General features: G+C 39.6%; 1 non-coding gene across 1 annotated transcript; it reads left to right on the forward strand.

Moving 5' to 3' along the window:
- Positions 1 to 971: 971 nt before the first annotated feature.
- On the forward strand, positions 972 to 1,075 carry LOC112768238 (small nucleolar RNA R71). The gene has a single exon (XR_003185675.1). It is a non-coding gene; the product is annotated as a small nucleolar RNA R71 (small nucleolar RNA).
- The last annotated feature ends 8,687 nt before the right edge of the window (positions 1,076 to 9,762 follow it).

Here is a 9,762-nt window from a genome sequence, read left to right on the forward strand (position 1 = left end):
CTTCATCCTCTTCAGAGGAAGAATACTCATCAGAGCTCATGAATGGCATAAGTAAATTCAATGGAATCTCTATGGTCTCAGTGTGAGCCTCAGATTCCCATGGTTCCTCATTAGGGAACTCCTTGGAGGCCAGTGCACATCCATTGAGGTCTTCCTCAGTGGAGATCACTGCCTCTTTCTCCTCTCCAGGTTCGGCTGTGTGGGTTATGTTGATGGCCTTGCACTCTCCTTTTGGATTCTCTTCTGTATTTCTTGGAAGAGTACTAGGAGGGAGTTCAATAACTTTCTTGCTCAGCTGACCCACTTGTGCCTCCAAATTTCTAATGGAGGACCTTGTTTCAGTCATGAAACTTTGAGTGGTTTTAATTAGATCAGAGACTACAGTTGCTAAGTCAGAGTGGCTCTGCTTAGAATTCTCTGTCTATATTTGAGAAGATGATGGAAAAGGTTTGCTATTGCTAAACCTATTTCTTCCACCATTATTGTTGTTGAAGCCTTGTTGAGGCCTCTGTTGATCCTTCCATGAGAGGTTTGGATAATTTCTCCATGAAGGATTATAGGTGCTTCCATTGGGTTCTCCCATGTAATTCACCTCTTCCATTACTGGGTTCTCAGGATCATAAGCTTCTTCTTCAAATGAAGCTTCTTTGGTACTGCCTGTTGCTGCTTGCATTCCAGACAGACTCTGAGAAATTATATTGACTTGCTGAGTCAATATTTTATTCTGAGCCAATATGGCATTCAGAGTATCAATCTCAAGAACTCTTTTCTTCTGACTTGTCCCATTATTCACAGGATTTCTCTCAGAGGTGTACATGAATTGGTTATTTGCAACTATTTCAATGAGTTCCTGAGCTTCTGCAGGTGTCTTCTTCAGATGAAGAGATCCTCCAGCAGAGCTGTCCAATGACATCTTGGATAGTTCAGACAGACCATCATAGAAGATACCTATGATGCTCCATTCTGAAAGTATGTCAGAAGGACACCTTATGATCAATTGCTTGTATCTTTCCCAAGCTTCATAGAGGGATTCACCTTCCTTCTGTCTGAAGGTTTGGACTTCCACTCTAAGCTTGCTCAATTTTTGAGGTGGAAAGAACTTTGCCAAAAAGGCATTGACTAGCTTTTTCCAAGAGTTCAGGCTTTCTTTAGGTTGTGAATCTAACCATGTTCTAGCTCTGTCTCTTACAGCAAAGGGAAAAAGCATAAGCTTGTAGACCTCGGGATCAACCCCATTGGTCTTGACAGTGTCACAGATTTGCAAGAATTCAGCTAATAACTGATGAGGATCTTCCAATGGAAGTCCATGAAACTTGCAATTCTATTGTATCAGAGAAACTAAGTGAGGCTTAAGCTCAAAGTTGTTTGCTCTAATGGCAGGGATTGAGATGCTTCTCCCATAGAAGTCAGGAGTAGGTGCAGTAAAGTCACCAAGCACCTTCCTTGCATTGTTGGCATTGTTGTTGTTTTCGGCTGCCATGGCTTCTTCTTTTTTGAAAAGTTCTATTAGGTCCTCTACAGAGAGTTGTACTTTAGCTTCTCTTAGCTTTCTCTTCAAGGTTCTTTCAGGCTCAGGATCAGTTTTAACAAGAATGCCTTTGTCCTTGCTCCTGCTCATATGAAAAGAGAGGAGAAGAAAATATGGAATCCTCTATGTCACAGTATAGAGATTCTTTGAGGTGTCAGAGGTAAAGAAGAATAGAAGGAGAAGGTAGAGAAGAAAGAATTTGAAATTATCAAGAGGGATAGAGTTTGAATTGTACATTGAGGAGGAGTGTTAGTCCATAAATAGAAGGATGTGGGAAGATGGGAAGAATTTTTGAAAATAAAGTAAAAAGATTTTGAAATAATTAAGAGCAATTTTGAAAATTTGGTAAATGATTTTCGAAAACTAAGATTGGGAAAGAAATTAAGTGATTTTTGAAAAAGATTTTGAAATTAGAAATCACAAAGATATGATTGAAACTTAATTTTGAAAAAGATGTGATTGAAAAGACATGATTGAGAAGATATGATTGAGAATCAAATTTAAAAGAAGAAAGTTTTTAAAATTAAAGTTGATTACTTGACCAACAAGAAATTAAAAGATATGATTCTAGAATTAAAACTTTTGATCCTTTCTTAATAGGCAAGTAACAACTTGAAAATTTTGAATTAAATCACTAATTGTAGCAAGGATTTTCAAAAATAGTAATAAATAAAAAAATTGAAAAGAAATTGATTTTGAAAGATATGATTGAAAAGATATGATTTGGAAAAAATTTGATTTTGAAAAATTATGAAAATTTGAAAAAGATTTGAATTAAAAACAAAATCTTCCCTCTAGTGTCCTCTTGGCATTAAACGCCCAGAATGGCATCCATTCTGGCGTTTAACGCCCAAAATACTACCTTTTTGGGCATTTAACGCCTAGCCAGGTACCCTGGCTGGCGTTTAAACGCCAATTTTCCTTCTTCACTGGGCGTTTTGAATGCCCAGCTTTTTCTGTGTAATTCCTCTACTGAATGTTCTGAATCTTCAATTCTCTGTGTTATTGACTTGAAAAGACACAATTTAAAAAATTTTTTTTTTTGAATTTTTAATGATGGAAAACAATAAAAAAATGCAACTAAGATCAAATAAACAATGCATGCAAGACACCAAACTCAGAAGTTTGTATACTAAGGACTATAACAATTTAAAAATGCATGTAAGAAACAACAAAAACATAAAATAAGAGAAATTAAAGATCAGAGCACTGGAATCATCAAGAACAACTTGAAGATCAGTGAAGAACATATTGCATATATTCGAAAAATGCAAGAAGAATAAAGACATGCAATTGACACCAAACTTAAAAGTTGACACTTGACTCAAACAAGAAACATAAAATATTTTTTGGTTTTTATGATTTTATAAATTTTTTTATGATTATTCGAAAATTATATGGAAAAAGAGAAAAAGGACTTCAAAATTCTTAATGAGAATTCCAGGAATCATGCAATGTTAGTGAAGAACTGAAGATTGATGGTTTAGAGGTTATAGAAACTCTCGTTGTAAGTATAGTTACTAAACCAAGCAATCAACCTTTCTTACAAAAGTTTTGGGTGTCACAAGTAACAAACCCCTTTTAAAAATTGTTAACCTATTATTCAAACCTCGGGTCGTCTTCTCAAGGAACTGCAAGGAAGTATGTTCTTATTATTGGTTATGGAGGTTGTAAATTCGGGGTTGAGAGTGAAGAGTAGATATGACAAATAATTCAAATGGCAATCAAAATAAATAAATACTGTAAAGCAAGCTTTTGGCAAGGTAAGAGAAATTGGAAGTCCAACTTAGTTATCTCTCTCAACAATAATGAAAGTTGAATCTAAATTTCACTTAGTTAACCTTTACTAAAGTAAAGAAAAGTCACGGGACTAATTAGTTTGACCTTCGAATCCTATTTATTTCCTAAGAAAAAGTTGGGATTATTGAAGTTCAGTTCAATTAGCAAGATAGCGATTATCAGTTATGTTGAGTTTGATAATGTTGAGTTACTGATTTCTTAACCAATACCAAAAGGGAAAAAAGTAAAATTGTTGGAATAGAAATGTCTTCAGATCGGAAACAATGGTAACTCAAATTAAGGAGAAAGCAATCAATAACTGAAATACCTCAAATAATCATTAATTCAAATCATAACATGGAAAGGGTTCATAAGTCAAGTTGGCAACATTTATAGATACGAATAAAAGCATTAAAGTAAATATTAAACCTAGATCGAGAGTTACTCTTACAAACTAAGATAAGTCCTAAATCCTAATCCTAATCCTAAGAGAGAGAGGAGAGAACCTCTCTCAAACTAAATCTAAATCATGGAAAGTGAAAATTGGCGAGCTCTCTCTGGATGGATGCGTTCCCTCACTTTATAACCTGTGGTCTATGCCTTCTGGACTTGGATCTGGGCCAAAAAGGGCTTCAGAATTTGCTATGAGCGTTTTCTGTAATTTCTGGTGCGTGGCCTTTGTCACGCGTCCGCGTGGGTCACGCGGTCGCGTCATTCGGAGCATTTTCTTTCCACGCGGTCGCGTCAGTCATGCGGCCGCGTCGCTGCTGATTCGTGCTTGGCACGCGATCGCTTCGTCCATGCGATCACGTGGATGCCAGTTTCTTCAAAAGCTCTGTTTTGTGCTTTCCTTCCATTTTTGTATGTTTCCTTTTCCATCCCTTAAGTCATTCTGCCTTAGAAAATCTGAAACTACTCAACACACTAATCACGGCATCGAATGGAAATAAAGGTAATTAAAATAATTAATTTTAAAGCTTAGAAAACATGTTTTTCACATGCATCACATAATAAGGAAGTGAAAGTAAAACCATGCAATTAATATGAATAAGTGGGTGAAGGATTGAATAAATCACTCAAATTAAGCACAAAATATATCATAAAATTTGGGTTTATCAACCTCCCCACACTTAAACAATAGCATGTCCTCATGCTAAATCCAAGGTAAAAAGTAAGGTTAAAGTGGTGGAATGTTATGCAATGCAACCTATTCTAAATGCATCTACCTATATGAGTCATTTAATTCCGATTTATCCACTCATATATAAAGCTTACATATAGTCAAACTAATTCACATTCTTAAGGAGTCATATATATATATATATATATATATATATATATATATATATAGCTAACCCTTAAATAATAAAGCATTTTAGCAAATGAGATGGGAAAAAAATATTGTACAAACTTGCAAAACAATTAGTAAATTAAGCACAGATATATGTTGATGAGTTATTGAACCCTCACTGGAATTTGTGTTTACCCTCTAGTCATTCAGTGTTTATTGGGTTTATTCACTCTACTTTTCTTTTTATTCTTATTTTCTATAACTTTGTTCTTCATCTAACCAATCAACAATTATAGAGTACAGTCATACCAAAAGTCATGAGGTCTTTAATTAAGGTTGTAATGGGGCCAAGGTAAAGGTAGGGATATATGTATAAGGCTAAGTGAGCTAATAAGTGAATCCTTAATTAGACTAAGATCTCACCTAACATACATATTTAGTAGAACAAGCTTCTTTACCAATTTTCCCATATTATCCCACTTGTTGTTACATGCTCATGTTTCAATTTTATTTTTATCCCATGTACATTACTTTTATTTTGCTTTGAGGAGTTCTTTTGTATCCTCTTTTATTGAATGCTGAAAAATAATTTTTTTTTTTTACACATGGTAATTGAATCACTTTGATTTCTCATGAGCATGCTTCCAAAATTTTCTGAGTTATTTTATTTCTTTCAACTTTTCTACCTTTTGTTTCTATCATCCATGTTCCCAATAGGTTTCCTACATTTTAATCTATTCATAATTTTCTATCTTAAGCTAACCAAGGATTCAACTTGGGATTTTATTTTGTTTTTCTGCTTAAGGCTAGTAGTGTGGCTAAATAGAATAAAAGGGATTTTAAAGGCTCAAGGGGGCTAACAAGGGTGATGTGAAAGGTAGGTTATTTTGGGGTAAGTGAGCTAAAATCAAATGATGGCCTCAATCATTCTTTTGATATGTATCTATATTCTATAATTGGACATATAGATTAAAGCAAAGTAAAGAACATCAGAATAAAAAGAAGCGAAACACACAGGAATGAAATTATGGTTTGAATGCAACCATACAATTAAGTTCAATACTCACAAACTGTGTGTTCTCTAACTCAAGCATCATATATCATTCGTATATGTTATGCAGGTTTAGTTAAAAATTCCCATTATTCTCATAAAAAAATTATTTAGGGTAGCCTTTAAAGTTTTGATGTTCCTCCTTGATGAAATGTTGTCAACTTAACTATATGATGTAATGCTATATATACAAGGTTTATGGATTTAAATCTGTTATGTTCAATTTCCTAGCTTACTTCCTTTTTATATTTTTCAATTTAACTATGCTATCTTATGCTAAAAAGGGTAAACTATACTAATTAATCCACTAATAAGTCAGAATTGCAAACTAAACTAAATAACTAAAAATATGAACTAAAAATGCAAAATACAAAAATAGAGTAAAAATACATAAAAGCAGCAATGTATAAGTACTCAGAAAAAAAAGAAAAATACAGAAAAATATCCAAAATAAAAGAAAAAGAGATGTAGTGGTTCACCAAAATAAAACGCCAGAGATGGTGACCTCCCCACACTTAAAATGAAGCATCGTCCCTGATGCTCAGTCAAGCCGGGTGTGAAGGGGTGTCATCACTAGTAGGGATGGTAGCTGGAGGCTCTGTGGTGGTGGTGGGCTGAGGGTCTGGCTGCTGTAGAGGCGGTGCTGACGGATCAGGATCTCCGGATCTGCAGCCTCTATCTGATGCGTAACCTCCTGATGCGGGGCAGCCTGCTCTGTGTCTGCCTGCTGATGGGTCTCCTCCTGGAAGTGAGTTTCCTCCTCGTGCTCATCCTCCTCCTCCTCTGATGGCTCTGATGGAGTGTCGGGCTCAGAGGGGATGTCACCACCCTGTCGGATCATCAGCTTCAGATGCGAATAGCGTCACTGGCTGCGACACTCCAATCTCTCATACAGGCGCCGGTTACGCGCTCCATCTGATCAAGCTGTCGGAATAGGCGGTGCACGAGGCGGTATACGGGCTCAGAGGCAGGTGGAGGTGCAGTGGTGGCAGCAGGGGCAGCCGTGGATGAAGAGGGTCCAGCAGACGGTGGGGCTGTCTCATCAGCAGCAGTGAAGGGTGGTGGTCTGTAGCCCAAAGCTAGGAAGTTCCTGCTGTGAGGAATGATCTTCTTACAGTCCGCCGCTGGTGGTCTTTCATCAGCATCCTCCCATGGCACGTCAGCTCGACGGCCTAGCTGTGTAACCAGGTATGTAAAAGGGAGGGTGCCTCAAACGTGGACCCTGACCATATAATGCCGGATAAAGCGTGGCAGATAAAGGTCCTTACCCTCCAGCTCACACCATAGGAGGGTGATCATAGCAGCCGGGATCTCCGTCTCATGAATACTCGGCATCACATAATTGCTCAAGATCTGGTGCCATAACCGAGCCTCATCATTTAAGTACGCCCTCTTGATCCCTCTAGGCGTGGTGGTGTCTTGACCCATCTCCCAAGGAACAGTCGGGTCGAGAGCTATCCGTGCCTTTACAGCATCCCAATCAAACTGCATCAGGCGCATGTTCTCCTCAGCCTTTGAATAACCATCAGGCTGATCGGACTTGGCTGGGAGCTGGAGAATGTCCTCTATGGCCTCCTCAGTGACCAGAATTTGTTTTCCTCTCAGGTTTACTGCATCGAGGGTGGTGATGTAGTAGTTGCAGTAGAATTCCCGGACCCAAGATGCATTGACCTCTGTCAGTGTTCTCTCCAGAAAGAACCAGCCTCTCTGCTTGATTTGCTCAGTGGTGTACTGCTGGAGTGCTTCTGGAATCTTCAGAGTTCTCTCCAGGTATAGATTCCTGGAGTTTGCAAAAGCCAGGTACTTCAGCTCACAGTACCGGTTTGCAAATTTGATTGGATCATTTGCAGGGAGCAGCTGGTCAGCTTTTTCCTAATGTGTAAAGTTCTTCTCCCGCCATGAGGAATCATGCATGAGGGCAATGATGGACTGGGAGGAATCTCCTCTCTTGTGCTTGCCAGTAGCCTTGCCTTTTCCTTTCCTCTGTGAGGCAGACATCCTGAAAAATAGAAAACCAGGATATGGATAAAAATAGGGAAGCAAATAGGCAATTTAAACAAAGAAAACTCAAAGCGGCAAAGGAGAATAAGAATGAGGTAAATGAGTCAAGTAAATGTGCATTAAGGATTGTGTAGTAGTTTAAAATTTGGAAAAGAAGAATTTACAATCCAAAATGTATCAGAATTCAAGTTAAATAGAAAAATTGTCATTATGCCATGGTTAGAAAGTTAGAGGAAAGTGAAAAAAAATCAGAAAAGAGATTTTGAAAAAGGTTAGTATGGTTAGAATTTGAAAGAGGGGTTAGTAAATTAAAATTAGTAAAGCAGTAAAATGTGGGTTAAGGTAAGTGGCATAAAGAAAATATTTCATGTAACAAGGATTCACAGGTAGGAACTATAGTGACTCCTAACCAAACAAGGAAAATAGGGTGATGTTGATTCAAACAGATAAAAAGAAAGCAAGAATTGGAATCAGAATATCACAGATGCAGTTTATAAACCAGAAAATCAAAGAGGATAAGAAAGTCTGCCGTAGCATACATGAAATGGTTTAGTTAAAGCAGAGGACAACAGAGTTCAGATTGCCAAACCAAAACATGAATGAAAATAATTTACAAAAAATTTGGGCAGCATTCCGGCTAAAATTGGATTGTCCTGGAAAAATAAATAGCAAACAAGGCAGTTCATATGAATTGAAAAACTTGCTGCAGTTACCTATAATTAATAGAAACAGGAAAATTCAGAGTAACAAGCAGCAAAGGCAGGAAATCATAGCATATGAACAAGGTCACAGGAACAGCAGAATTGCAGTTTTGATAAAACAGAAGCATGAACAGTGCAAGTAAACAGACCTAGATCCACTAACCACAGCCTAAGCTACCTGACAACCTAAAAATCCACTACAGCATGCATATCTATCTATCCTAATTATGAACAGAAACAGAAAAAATTGCAAAATAACTACGAAGGACAGAAAGGCGGCGTTCATCGGAACCTGGTAGGCGTGAGGAGTAGAACAGGGTAAGAAAGCGGCTGGGTGGTGGCTGCGACGGCGTCCGGCGCGGTGGAGGGGCACGGCAGCGCGGTGGCGGCTGAGGGGGCAGTTCGGTCAGGGGAAAGGGAGGGGTAATGGGTGGAATAGGGGAGGGGGTAGGATAGGGGAGAGGGGGTGGCGCAGATGGGATGGTTGGCGGTGGTGGGTGGTGGTCCGCGGAGGGCAGTGGCGGAGAGGGGGGGGAGAGAGGAAGAAAGAAGAAGAAAGAAGGGGAGGGAGGAAGGGGGGCAGGGGCGGCGGCGTCTGGGTGGTGGTCGGGGTGGCAGCAATGGTGGCTGGGTGGTGGTTAAGAGAAGAAGAGGAAGAGAGGGAGAAGAGGGTTGGGGGGTCTGCGCGACTGAAAGGGTTCGCGTGGCTGGGGGGGTTATATTTTCAAATCCACGCGATCGCGTAGGGGACGCGGTCGCGTGGTGGGGGTGAAAATGGGAGTGACGCGATCGCGTGGGGCACGCGATCGCATGAGAGGGGTGGAAGAGGGGATGACGCGATCGCGTGGGTTGCGCGATCGCGTCGCTGGATATTGTGGTAAACGCACGACTCCAGCACCCTTTCCGCGCAACTCTCTGTCTCGTCCTAGGGTGTTGTGCAATCCATACGACGCGATCGCGTCGCTCACGCGGTCGCGTGGGATTGGTATTGGGTAAGTGACGCGATCGCATGGGGCATGCGATCGCGTGGGCCAATTTGTGCAAAACGCACAAGGGTCGCACGATTCCAGCCTAACTTTCTGGACGTTGGATAGTTACGCCGATCTCCAGGTCACGCGGCCGCGTGGATGACGCGGTCGCATGGGAAGTGTAGTTCGCCATGTGACGCGATCGCATGGGGCATGCGGTCGCGTCGTGCATCCCTTCTTTTTTTTTTTAACTGAATGCAGGATGCAATGCTTAATGTGAATGCTATACATGATTCCAGGTTTAATAAAATAAAAATAAAATTCAAAAACAAACAAAATGAAATAAAATCAAAATTGCAAAAGTAACGATCATACCATGGTGGGTTGTCTCCCACCTAGCACTTTTGGTTAAAGTCCTTAAGTTGGACATTGGAAGGGCTTCC

Source organism: Arachis hypogaea, chromosome 17 (genome assembly GCF_003086295.3).
Source record: "Arachis hypogaea cultivar Tifrunner chromosome 17, arahy.Tifrunner.gnm2.J5K5, whole genome shotgun sequence".
NCBI classification, from domain to species: Eukaryota; Viridiplantae; Streptophyta; class Magnoliopsida; order Fabales; family Fabaceae; genus Arachis; species Arachis hypogaea.